The following is a 14,430-nucleotide window of genomic DNA, read 5'->3' as shown; positions in this document are numbered from 1 at the left end:
TGAGAGTGAGTAAACTTAAGGAGAAGTTAGAGAGATTTTTATTGGTAAGGCGTTTCAACTCCTTACCAACAAGGAGAGCGGGCAGGACGGTGGAGTTGCGGCCACGATGGGATCAGCCAAGATCACATGGAAGGTGTTAGGCTCAGGAGGCTAAATTGCCTACTTCCGCTCCGAGGTCATGTGTTCTCGGGAGGAGGAGCTCTGGCTGATATCGCAATCGACCTCTTCACCTGTAACATTGTAGATAGCAGATGAGGAACATATCAGCGATGATAGAATGGCGGGGCAGACTCGAAAGGTCGAATGGCTTAATTCTGCTCCTATATTTTATGAACTTATCTTTTGCGCGAATTCGTGAGTTTCACACTGAGGGAAAGAAACGGTTTCCAACTCAGAATTTATGGGCAATTATGGTAGAGAGTGATTTAAGTAACTTCCTCATCGTTTTTTAATGTTGTTTCAATATGGAAAGCGTTCTACTATTCACCACCCGCCAAGCCCTTAAACAAAAGCTAAATATCACAGCATTTTTATTTTATCCTCATGAAGTTGACCACGTTACAGACGAGAATGGGATTGGAATCCACGTGCGCAGAACACAATGGATTATTGTGCATCACCTTAACCACGTGGTATACCTCCTTTACTTCATGGAAATTTAATATGCGATCTTCTCACAGACAAGTAGCCGAAGAACCCCTCCAGTGTACAAACAGGAGAAGGTTCATCCAGGAGAGGTGGCTGAAGAGAATTATGGGAGAAGTGAACCCGGTAACCTCGCCTGTACTGTGGGTAACCGAAGAAGAACTGGTGGCATTGAGCGGTTAAACCACAAACACGCTTGCCTCCATTCGTCCCTCCTCTCACCCAACTCGATGCAATCCGGGATGACAACTTTGAATAGACTGTCACATCAGTGATTGCAGATCCATCTTTGAAAAAGGAGTCCCACTTTCGAGAAACGGTGGATGAAAAATCGACGAGGATGGGATTCGAACCCACGCGTGCAGAGCACAATGGATTAGCAGTCCATCGCCTTAACCACTCGGCCACCCCGTCCCGCAAGCTCACTCAGAATCTATGCGCAATTATCTAATTGAGGGGTATAAGCTGCCAAAAGGTATGGATAAGGTAGGCGTGGAGTTGATGCTTCCTCTAGTGGGGCATTCTAAAACGCGAGGTCATAACCTTAGAATAAGAGATTGCAAATTTAATAAAGACTTGAGGAAAAACGACTTCTCCCAAAGGCGTGTGATTCTGTGGAACTCGCGACCCCAGAGCTGGTTGGATGCAGGGAGAGTGAGTAAATGTAAGGAGGAGTTAGAGAGATTTTTAGTGGGAAGGAGCTTAAGGGTTATTGAGATCGGGTAGGACGGTGGAGTTGAGGCCAGGATGGTTTCAGCCAAGATCACATGGAAGATGTTAGGCTCAGGAGTCTAAATTGCCTACTCACGCTCCGAGGTCATGTGTTCTCGGGAGGAGGTGCTCTGGCTGATATCGCAATCGACCTCTTCATCTGTAACATTGTAGATAGCAGATAAGGAACATATCAGCGATGATAGAATGGCAGGGCAGACTCGAAAGGTCTAATGGCTTAATTCAGCTCCTATATTTATTGAACTTACCTTTTGCGCGAATTCGTGAGTTTCGAACTGAGGGAAAGGAACGGGTTCCGACTCAGCATGTATGCGCAATTAGGGCAGAGAGTGAATTAAGTAACTTCCTCATCGTTTTTGAATGTGGTTTCAATGTGCAAGGTGTTCTACTATTCACCACCCGCCAAGCCCTTCAACAATTGCTACATATCACAGCATTTTTATTTTATCCTCATAAAGTTGACCACGTTACAGACGAGGGTGCGATTGGAATCCACGTGCAATGGATTATTGTGCATCATCTTAACCACGTGTTCCAACTCCTTTACTTCGTGGAAATTTAATATGCGATCTTCTCACAGATAAGTAGCCGAAGGACCCCTCCAGTGTACTAACAGTAGAAGGTTCATCCAGGAGAGGTGGCTGAAGAGAATTATGGGAGAAGTGAATACGGAAACCTGGACTGCGCAGTGGGTAACCGAAGAAGAACTGGTGGCATTGAGCGGTTAAACCCCAAACACTGGCAGATACAATCACACAGTCACAAAAAGTGACATACACTGACAGGTACTATGACACACTCACAGTTAGTGAAATATAGTGATACGCATAATCACACACTCAGAGACAGTCTCAGAAACAGATAGATGCAATCACACACTCAGACAGTAACAGATACTGACAGATACAAGCACACACTCATAGACTGTAAGCAACGCTGACAGATACAATCACACACTCACAAATAGTATCAAACATTGATAGATACAATGACAACGCACAGACAGTGACACACGCTGATCGATCCAATCACACACTCACAGTCACAGACACTGACAGATACAACCACACACTTAGAGACAGCGACAGGCACTGAAAGATACAATCACACACTCACAGACACTGAAAGATGCAATCGGACTCTTACGGACAGTCACAGACACGGAAAGATGCAATTGCACACTTACAGACAGCCACAGACACTTATAGATGGAATGGCACACTTACATACTGTAAAAGACACTGATAGATGCAATAGATCACCCACAGACTGTACCAGACGCTAATAGAGGCAATTACACACTCACAGACAGTAACAGACACTAGCAGATCCAATAGTACACTGACTGATTGTAACAAGCACTGATAGATAAAATCACAGACAGTAAGAGACACTGACAGATACAGTCGCGCACACACAGTCAGTGACACACACTGTCAGATATAATCACAACTCACAGACAGTAAGATACAGTGATCGATGCACTCACACACTCACAGACAGCAACGTAAACCGACAGATGAAATTACACATTCGTCGGCAACAGTGCACACTGATAGATGCAATCACACACTCAGACAGTAACATACACTGACAGACACAATCAGAAACTCACAAACTGTAATAGACACTTATAGGTACAACAGAAACTCACAGACAGGAACGTCACGGATAGGTGCAATCGCGCCGGCACAGACAGTAGCAGACACTTATTGATACTGTCTCACACTTACAGATAGAACGAGGCTGACAGATTCATCCACATACTCATATACCGAAACAAAGAATTGCAGGCCTATCACACGGTAAATGACAGGCTCACGGATAGAATCAGGCACTCACAGAGAGTAACAGAGGCTGGCATGCACAATCACACAATCAGACACAGTAACAGACACTGACAGATACAATCACACACGCACAGAGAGAAACAGATTGGCAGCAACAGAGACTGACATATATAATCACACACAGACAGCAATAGAGACGGACAGATATAATAATCGAATAATAATCCACCTTTTTAGTACCACATAGGTTTCCATTAACACAGCCATGAAGTTACAATGAAAAATCACTAGTCGCTGCACTGCGGCGCCTGTTTCCTCCTCTAAGGGGGAGAGCTGACTGGTGTTGATTTAACCTGAGAACCGCTGCACCTCGGGAGAGGGGTGTGTTTGAGAAGGTGGCCCTTCCTGAACCAAATACCCAAGTTAGTTGCATTGGGGTAGTATTAAGTAAATTGGCACCACTCAATGGTCCACTCACACACTGTGACCTCATTGGCCGGGGGCCGGATAAAGTTCTGGAAAGGCAGGGGGGAGGGGTATAACAATCAAATCCCGGTCCCCCGAACAGCGAAGACTCCATTCAGCAGAGCCGGTAGGAAGCAGCGTGTGAGGCCCACCCTGGCAACGAAGACCGCGAGGAAATCGAGGCTCAGAGAATGAGAGGAACAGGCACAGTTTCTAATTCGGGAGGTATGAGAAATTAAGTCAGGTAGTGAAATACTTAACTTACTCAGCATTTTGTTTGAAGAGCGTAAACTTTGGATTCAATATGGAAGGAGTTCGATTATTCCAGGCCCTCAAACATCATCTGCCACCATGTTTCTTTGAACATTTTAAACTCCATGAATTAAAAACTAAAAATCACAGCATTTTCAGTTCACCCTCATGAACTGGACCAAACAGAGACACAACAGATACTTTACAGACGACGATGGGAGCTGAAACCACTTGTACAGAGCAGAATGGATTATTGAGTATCGCTTTAACCACGTGGTACAAACATTTGATCACATCATGATGAACATCGCTCAGGCGCCTTAAGGATCAGGTCATGTGGAACTCATGACAAATCTAATTTGTTATCCATAGAATCCCTCAAATTCCGAAGAGGGTCATTCGGCCCATTAAGTCTGCACCGACCCTCCGAAACAGCCTCTGTCCAGAACCCCCCAATCCCCCGCCCGCCCTATTCCCCTAACACCACGCATTGCCCATGGCCTATCCACCTAGCCTGCATAGCTTTAAAATGAGATACGAATCCGCAGCACCCGGAAGATCCTCCTTCCGCAGAGACGGGGAGAATGTGGAAACTCCACACGGATAGCCACGCAAGGCCGGAATCCAACTATTACGAAACGCCAACTGACAGGCAGAATTGCTGTAACTCCACATGATTCGGACAAGTTGAGCGAGTGGGCAAATGAATGGCAGATGCAGTACAATTTGGATGAATGTTAGGTTCGCAACTTTGGTAGGAAAAAGAAGAAGGTAGATTATTATGTGGATGGCAATAAATTAGGAAATGTGAATGTGCCACGAGACCTGGGTGTCCCTGTGCACCAGTCGCTGAAGATAAACGTGCAGGTGCAGCAGGCGGCAAAGAAGGCAAGTGGTACGTTGGCTTTCATCGCGAGAGCATTTCAGTGCAGGAGCAAGGATGTCTTGTTGCAATTATATAAGATGTGGAGATGCCTGCATTGCACTGCGGTGAGCACAGCAAAATGTCTTACAAGACCAGGTTAAAGTCCAACAGGTTTGTTTCAAATCACTAGCTTTCGGAGCATTGCTCCTTCCTCAGGTGAATGAAGAGTTGTGTTCCAGTAACATATATATCGACAAAGTCAAAGATGCAAAACGATACTTAGAATGCATGCACTTGCAGGGGTGATCCCAGATTTAAGAGGGGTGTGAATTGCCCAAGCCAGGATAGTTGGTAGGATTTTGCAAGCCCAGGCCAGATGGTGGGTGGGTGTGAATGTAATGCGACAAGGATCAAAGGTCCCGGTTGAGGCCGTAGCAATGAGTGTGGAACTTGGCTACAAGTTTCTGCTCGGCCATTCTGCGTTGTCGCGCGACCTGAATGCTGCCTTGGAGAACGCTTACCCAAAGATCAGAGCCTGAATGCCCTTGACAGCTGAAGTGTTCCCCGACTGGAAGGGAACATTCCTGCCTGACGATTGTCGCGCCATGTCCGATCATCCGTTGTCCAAGCATCTACATGGTCTCGCCAATATACCACGCTTTGGGACAAACTTTCCTGCAGCGTATGAGGTAGACAACATTGGTCAACTCGAACGAGTATGTACCGCGTACCTGGTGGGTGGTGTTCTCATGTTTAATGGTGGTACCCATGTCGATGATCTGGCACATCTTGAGGAGATTGGTATGTCAGAGTAGTGTGGTGGCGTGGTCGTTGTTCTGAAGTCTGGGTAGTTTGCTGCAAACAATGATTTGTTTGAGGTTGCGCGGTTGTTTGAAGGCAAGTTGTGAAGGTGTGGGGATGTCCTTGGCAAGATGTTCGTCTTCATCGATGACGTGTTGTAGGCTGGAAAGAAGATTTCGTAGTTTATCCGCTCCAGGGAAGTACTGGACGACGAACGGTACTCTGTCGGTTGTGTCCAGTTTTTGTCATCTGAGGAGGTCCGTGCGGTCTTTTGCTGTGGTGCGTTCGAACTGTCATACTCCGTTCGAGTCGAACGCCATATTCCGTTCGTACGAAGGCATCTTTCAGCGTCTCAACTCTCATTTTCTGCTTCACTCCATTGTTCTGGAGTGATGTTCCTCGGATGTCGGAAGAACCATCACCACGTGATACAGAAGGATCACATTTGAATTCAGAGCAGAAAACTGTGTGTGAATCACATTCTGTACACGAATCCTATTATTTATTTGTGATAAAGAAGTAAGATTAGTGAAATTAAAGTCACAATAAATGGATTGAAGGGCGGGTTGTTCATGGACAGATTGCAGAATTTGACGAATATTTATTGTCAGAGATCTCAGAACAATTGATATTTGACGCGATTAAGGAGATTAACATTGAACGAAGCATGTCCTTAGCTATAATTTACCATTATCTAATTTTGTGAAATTTGCTCTGACAGATGGCATTCAAAGTCCTGAAGTCATCAGGATTCGAAACTGCGGAGAGAAATCCCGATGGATTATGAATCCATCGCCTTAACCACTAGGCCAGGGTTGCGTCCCCTGACGTATGCAAACCACACACACTGCTGGTGAAACCACATGTCAAAAATGTACTGCCGCATTTTGAATTCCGGTGCTGCATCTTAATGTATTTCGGCATTCTGATGGTTATGTAGATCTGTACTCTGCATTTAGAGTGAATCGTATTTAATCGGGGTGGGTTTTAATCAGCCTTTGTAGCCATCTGGGATGGCCACTTACCACGAGGGACAGAGAAACTCGCAAAGCCTAAAACGGACAAGGCAAGACTCAGCCAGGCTCAGAGCCTGAGATGTATATTTGCAAGCAAGAAGTCCAGACGGTATCGAAACTCCGACCAATTAGCGTTTTGATGGGGCCGATTAGCATTTGATGGCCCATTTTCACGTAAACAAAGGACTGGTACTCCAGAGACCGTACAGTCCCAGACATTTCGGCGCCACTCCCTGTTCAGGGGAACCTAAAGCAATTCCGCTTGGCACACGTTCAGCCATCCAGGTCCCCGCCCACCTATTGGTTAGGAATCGAACAGAGTGATCAGGGATCACCCAATTAGTGGGGTCCAAACTGAAGGACCGCCCAAAAGAGCGCAAAAACCCCCAAGTATAAGAAGAAGAGTTCGCCATGTGCTCGACCTCTTTTGGACCTGGCGCCCTGGCAACGACCATCTCCAATCGCAGCAACACCAGAAGCAAGTCCAAGTTCAACGCTCGCTACCAGACGGATGAGCCTAGCTGAGCAGCACTTACTTCTCCAGACTCGATGGATCCAGAATCGGACAGCGGCCACTGTTCCTCTGGCCAAAGCCGGGTGCCTGAAGTTAAGTACATGTTGTCTTAGTCGATAGGTGTAGTTAACTAGTAGTGTTTATATTGCATGACTAATTGTGTGTAAATAAAGTATCCTTGACTTTGAATTAACTGACTTGTGTTTGGCTCTTTGATCAATAGCCGGTTGAACCTTGTGGTGGTATCATTTGATACCTGGCGACTCTGAGCATTAGAACATAGATATCAAAAGAAAGGAGGGCAAACTAACTGATTGCCATAATTGGAACAGAGCCACAGAAAAAGACAGGGGAATAAAAGGCAACAGTCATTGGCGACACGTGACGGGAATTGACCCAAACGTGACCGTGTCACTCCGAGAGAACCCACAAAAGTGTTTGAATTAGAAATCCAAATTTTCAAAATAAAAGAAACCACAAGCGAAACCAATATCGATCAAACCTCCAAAATTCAGGAGTGTGTAATCTGCATGCGTATTAACTAAGTGATATAAGGTAAACTCGATAGGGTTTGTTGCGTGAAACTCTTGGGAGTTGCGTAAACCGGAAAATAGCTTGAGCCTTACCCGTATTGGCACCACCGCTTTATTCCCCCTTGTTCCAAATTTCCGGTAGAGACAGAAGTAATTGTTGGGATTGCCATGAAAGCAATGGAATGCGCTATGCATCCACAGGCACCCGAGGGTGCAGCGAGCAACAGATCAGAACAGTGTCCCGTATGGGAAGAAGAGCTTAGGAGATACCTAAAGGGGAAAGGATGGCCCCTATGGTCGGAATTTTGCGCAAATGAGGAAAGTGTTCCTGACAGCATAGGACAGACTTGGTGGGACAGCCTGACAGAGATCCACAAGAAAAGTTTAAGTAAGGTTCGTAAGCCGATGGCAATCGTATCCTGTCTGGCAATTGCGTGTCACGGAGGAGATCATGAGGGCACTCCGTAAGCAGCTTGAGAAGAAGGAGAGATGTAGAGAGGGAGATATTAGTGCAACCGAGAGATTAAATGTGCAGCTGCGGTACCAGCTAGCGGCGAAGCACAAGGAGATGGATGATGTCAAGAAGACACACCAATCCTGTCTCGCCCACCGTAGCAGCTTCCAAATTCACTATGATAAGGCCTACCAGGACACGCAACGTGATGTGATGGTAAGAGAAGAAACAGCGAACCAGTTAGAACAATTGAGGAAACAGTGCTGTGATTTGTAGGCAGCCCTCCGAGCACTCCACAGTTCCACCACGGGACAGAGGCAGGGTTTGGTGGGTCATGCCAAGTGCAGGCAGCAAATTGCAAAATTGCAATCCCTGCTATCTGTTCAAAATGGGTTCAGAGACACCTTTGGCCCACAGCTAGATCAGGAAGACGGCCCTGATTGGCAGGAACTCAGTGAAACGGCCCAACGGTACATGAGTGAGATCGAAAATCAAAATAGAGCTCCCCCCCTCCCGCCCCCCAGGCTCCGGAAAGAAAAGCACCCGCACCACCGACTGCACAGGCAGCACCCAACACAATGAACCCCATCACCATGCAGCGCAGGGTCAGCACGGAAGACCAACCCGATTTTCTTTATACAACCCCATTAACCATCACCCAGTTAAGAGATGCCGACGATAAGATTGAGACTTTCCACCGCACATCAGACATACACCACCTTTTCGAGCTAGTGAAGCAACAGACACTAATGTACAGTTTAGATGAGAAGGAGGAGGTAACGCTCATAGTTATGTGCCTCGACCCGTCAGTTAGTTCAGCCCTTCCCAACTCACAAACGGTAGGAGGTGGTAGCCTCCAAGGCATGAAAACAGACATTTTAGACGCCATTGACTATAATAGAGGAGATGCGTAGAAGGACTCAACCGGTGCAGACAGAAAAAGGGAGAGCATACAACAGCTTTTGCTGAACACCTTTGGATTCACTTTACTGCTGTATTTGGTGAGTCAGCCCGCGCCCGTTTATCAGCAGACGATACGGTCAAATGTACCCATACACTAGTATCCCATGCCACAGAAGCAGGGCAGAAGATGTGCCAGTTACGACTCCTCAGACCCGGCACACAATGAAGTGTGGGGTCGGAAACGCTTATCGAGAGCTTGGGAACAATCTGTACAGAGAACGACAGAGCAGTAGAGAGTGGGCGCCACAATGAACCCAGTAAGGGCACACCAAGACCCCGCATGGGTAAATTAAGGTAGAAGAAGCACGCAGCATGCTAAAGCATAGGAATGTTATAATTGTGGACACGAAGGACATTATGCCCGAGAATGAAATACCGCCCGAAGCAGCAAAGGAATAAGCACCCCCCCCCCGCCCAGAAACAATGCCAGACCCATCCACAGTGTTAGCACCCGACCAGATAATTTGGCCATGAATGGCACCGATTGACGGTCTTCGCGCTCCGCAACCTGGGTCCGTGATACACTTTAGGATAACTCCGGAAGACCGGTAGTTGCATGCACCGTCTGGGGACGCCCCGTAGAGTTCCTTTGGGATACAGGAGGGTCCTGAACCACAGTAAACCCCTCCACCATGTACCAAAGAGAGATATGGCCCACTACGGACACCATTACCCTTCATCGCTTTACAGGACAACTCCAGCACGGACACATCACAGCCCCTGTGGATGTACAGATTGGCAATATTAAAACAAAACACTTGGTCATTTTTGTAGATTTACCCTAGGCAGCAGAACACATCCTAGGCATAGATTTCATGAGTGCACCAACCTTTCATTGGACCCAGTCAACAGATGTATATGGGAAATGGCTAGAGCAGCGCCCGCCAGGCTCACAGTAGTAGATTATGCCCATTGACTCAGCTCATTAGGAGAGTACTGGTTTGATGCACAAACCATTACCACAGGCAAAGCGGTTAGAGAGGTCTTGAAGAGACATAAAGCAGCGTTTGCCCAGCACAAGCACCACTGCGGCAAATTCCCAAGAGTGGTTAACATTACAGGTCCCAATCCTAAGTCCCAGAAACAGTATGGCTTCCCCCAGCAAGCCGAGGGAGAGTTAGTCAAGGTAATTGCTTATTAAAGCTTATTAAATCAAGGAGTGATTCGACCAGCAGCATCGACGAACAATGCCCCGATTTGGCCAGTAAGAAAACCAGACGGTTCATGGCGACTGACCATCGACTACAGGGAATTGAACAAAGTGACTCCCCTAGCAGCCCCCACTGTTGCCACGAGCTCCGAGACCATGTTAAAACAGGGACTCCAGTCGAAAGTTTTCACGGTATTGGACATTAGCAATGGTTTTTGGTCCATACCACTGGACAAAGGTTGCCAGTATAAATTTGCGTTCACGTTCCAGGGACAGCAGTACACGTGGACGTGCCTTCCACAACTTCTCCTCCATTTTTCACAGACAATTGGCGAATGGCTTATCTAAATTTTCCCGCCCTGAATGCCTTGTTCAGTATGTGGATGACTTGCTCCGACAGACGGACACCAAGGAAACGCACATCTTGCTTCTTTCAGAATTATTAGGACTACTCACAACAATTGAAAGCAAAATTAACCCCATGTAAGCCCAAATCCTCCATGGAAATTTCACAAATGTAGGTACGGTCATCACACATGGGAAGAGTAAAATAGAATACAAACGCATAGATTCCATTCGAAATTTGCCTTTGCCCCAGAACGTTACAGCACTCCGTTCATTTTTAGGAGTGGTTGGATCTTGTAGAAACCCCATAGACGGATTCGCCGCAAAAGCAGCCCCACTTTCCGAGCTCAGAAAGAAACAGGCCCCATGGAAATGGCTTCCACAGCACACGGATGCCATGAATGTTTTAAATCGCGCCCTGAGCACAATCCCCGCCTTGCAAGCCCCAGATCCACACTCCCCATATGCGATAGAGGTAGCGACCACCGACCGAACCCTTTCGGTCGTACTCCTGCAGGAAAGGCACGATCGTTTCGGACCCATATCCTATGCCTCACGTGTTTTAGATGCAGTCGAGCAGGGATTTTCAGCCTGCGAAAGCTGTTAGCAGTTTTCTGGGCAGTACAGTGCTTCTCGTACATAACCGGACTCAACCCAGTAACCATTTTGACCGAGCATACCCCGACACAGCTTTTACTGGACGCGACTAAAAGACGGCACAGTAAGCGACATTCAAACAGCACGATGGACCCTACTCGTACAAGGAAGCGACATTACGGTAAAACGGACAAAAACGCACATGTTTCTGGCCGACCATTTGCACGATGCAGGAACCCCACGTGAGTGCGAGATCATAGCCCCCAAGCACAGTACAGGCCCCTTTGTTCCCAAGTCGGTACCAAAAAAGACAGGCATCCGACGATAGACGAACACAGACAAAGCATTGAGAATCTATGTAGATGGCTCCTCCACAGTCCTTGATGGAAAAAGGATCACAGGATGTGGTATTTATGTCGAGGATGCGCAGGGACGCGCTTCAGAAGAAATTGCTTTAAAGTTGCCTGGACACTTAGGTTCGCAGGCAGCCGAGTTAGCAGCCATCGCTTACATTGTCCAGCACCCTGATTCGTTCCCGACCCCAGCAGACATATATTCAGACAGTTTGCATGTCTGCAACAGCCTAACAGAATTCCTATCCCTGTGGGAGTCTAAAGGATTAATTTCCGACGACGGAAAACCTCTACCCTCAGCCCCATTGATCAAATATATCCTTCAGAATGCGAGAGGCAGAAAATATGGTGCGGTAAAAGTAAGAAGTCACCATCGTTCCTCCCCACCCGGCAACATGAAAGCTGATGCCCAAGCGAAGGCAGGCTCACGACATGGCCACTTTTGGCAACCCCCCGAGAGTGCCCCAGTACACGCAGTTCAGGTCTCACAGACCAACATCCAAGACTTAACCCAGGCCCAGAAGGAAGACGAGACATTGAAGGGAATTTTAAAAGGAAACTTCTCAGCTCCCTGCGAAAATGTTAGGAATTCTTTAACGATCCATGATGGAATCGTTTTAAAAGATGGCATTTATGTAGTCCCCACCCAGGACAGGAACCAAATATTTTGTTATTTCCATGACGGATATGGACACCAAGGAATTGAATCCACCCTTGCCCACCTCTGACCTCTCTGCTGGTGGCCTGATTTGAAAACCGACGTATCCCATTAGGTTGAAAATTGCTTGATTTGTGCACAGAACAGCCCGGATAGATATGCGAAAAAAGCCCAGCTACGACACACCCGCCCTGTGAATTGCCCGTGGACAAACCTTCAGCTAGATTATATTGGTTCCCTCCACCCACCCCCCCCCCCCCACCCTGCAGAAATGGATACAAATATGTGTTGGTTGTAAGCGATACATTTACGAAATGTGTCGAAACTTTCCCCTCGAGAACAAAGACAGCCAAGCCCACGGCAAAGATCCTAACCGAGCAAATTGTCACCAGATGGGGACTCCCCTGTAGTACTGTGTCGGACCAAGGTTCGTACTTTACAGGCAGGGTTATGAAAAACGTTATGCCCATTTTTGGTATAAAGCAAAAGTTCCACATTGCCTATCACCCGCAGTCCAGCGGCATTGTGGAACACACGAATCGAACACTAAAGGCAACACTTAAGAAAACGGTGCAGCAGCACAACACGACATGGCACACAGTTCTCCCATTCGCACTGATGTTTGTTAGGAACACAGTGTCAAGTTCAACAGGATATACCCTGAGAAAATCGCACGTCCACATATACTCTCATAACCGGACGACCCATGAAGTGTACCGAGTATTTATTTGGACTTGATTTGGCCAGCCCCGCAGTCCCCACCCTGACCCATGAGAAAGCAGTCCAGCACATGGTAGAAAATATTAAAGCAGCACAAGTCGCTGCAGCTGTTCGACTAGGTGCAAAATGAAAGCAGAGTAAAGCCTGCTTTGATAAGACGGTACACCCGACAGAGTATACAGTCGGACAGCAAGTAATGGTCACCTTATACAACCACAGCTCATTCCTCTCCCCTAAATTTGCAAGTCCCTATTCAACCTCGGAGAATGTAAGCCCCCCAGTTTATGAAATCACGTAGCCGAACGGAAAATCAGGATGGTTCCATGCAAATCAGCTTAAGGTTTATGGAACCCAGTGCAGCCACTCGCACCACCTCTCCTCGGCGATGGCAGACAATGAAGACCCGCCCACTGACAACCCAATCCCCCCTCCCCCCAGCAGCAGCAGCACGTCCACACACACAACCTTGACCCGGCGCCTCGAATCAAATTTCACCCTGACGCTTGATTCTGCTGACAGCGACAGCACAACTGAAGCCCATGAGAAAACCGAACAATGGACACACAGGCCAGACCCCAGTCTTTGCAGCCCCAGAGACACCGATCAGGATACATTCAGCCCCTTCGTGACGATTTATTTGCCCACACCGGAAACTGACCCACCACCCGCCGATAGGGACAACCCCCTTACCCAGACCGCCATATGGAACATGAAACACTGGCAAAGCGATCATTCCTGTCGTCTGACACGGAATGATGAAATGGACCCCACATCGGCAAACGCGGTGTTAGCACGGAAACTCTACACGCGAGTTTGGCACCTGGGAGATGCTGATGACTCCATGTCTGACTCCCACCATGGTAACCCCTTTGAAACCCTTTTCAGAATGGAACCTTGAGGTGTCCAGATGATGGGAGACAGGAACCGATTGAGATTTACGGTGTCCTATACTCTGATGGAACCCGCCCGCTTTTGTTCTTTACTTTGTTTTTAAATGTTGTATATTCTCTCTTGTACGATTTTGTGTCAGCCTCACGAATACTTTCCTGATACAGTAATAACTACTCTTCTGACGCCACATGGCAGTTAAGAAAACACATTTCCAAATTCGTACCGCTCTTGGAAGGTCACTCAGGCAGTAGAGTAACGGCATTCATCGCCGCCCTGCCTGAGGACCCCTTATACATTTGGTCAGCCAAGCTCGGGGAGTGGTGTAAAGGCACTGGTCACCACCCTACCCGGGGATTCCACCCATTCTTGCCCTGCCGCGGATCATATGCACTCCATTCGGAGAATTATTTTCGAATCTCTTCGCTGTTCTTTTTCATTCCTGTGGTTTAAAGAATGCATTTTGCCACAACTTTGCCCCTTTCAGGCAATCCTTCGGTTGTTATCCCCCACCTACTATTTACATGTCAGAATCACTTCGTTGGAAAAACGAGTTTGCAGAGGACGGAGAAATTGTCCGTCCACTCAGCCCATCAAACACCAGCTGCGAGACTGCTCGCACTGTGACAGAATTTGTTTTTCGGATGTCTTGTCTCCGCAAATGGTTGGTATACAAATAAAATGAGGGA

At 47.4% G+C, this 14,430-nt stretch overlaps 1 non-coding gene across 1 annotated transcript; it reads right to left on the bottom strand.

Moving 5' to 3' along the window:
* Window positions 1-977: 977 nt before the first annotated feature.
* On the bottom strand, window positions 978-1,059 carry trnas-gcu (transfer RNA serine (anticodon GCU)). Its single transcript has one exon. It is a non-coding gene; the product is annotated as a tRNA-Ser (tRNA).
* Window positions 1,060-14,430: the final 13,371 nt, after the last annotated feature.

This window comes from Scyliorhinus torazame, chromosome 24 (assembly GCF_047496885.1).
Source record: "Scyliorhinus torazame isolate Kashiwa2021f chromosome 24, sScyTor2.1, whole genome shotgun sequence".
Classification (NCBI taxonomy): domain Eukaryota; kingdom Metazoa; phylum Chordata; class Chondrichthyes; order Carcharhiniformes; family Scyliorhinidae; genus Scyliorhinus; species Scyliorhinus torazame.
This window is presented reverse-complemented; position numbering and strand designations above follow the sequence as displayed.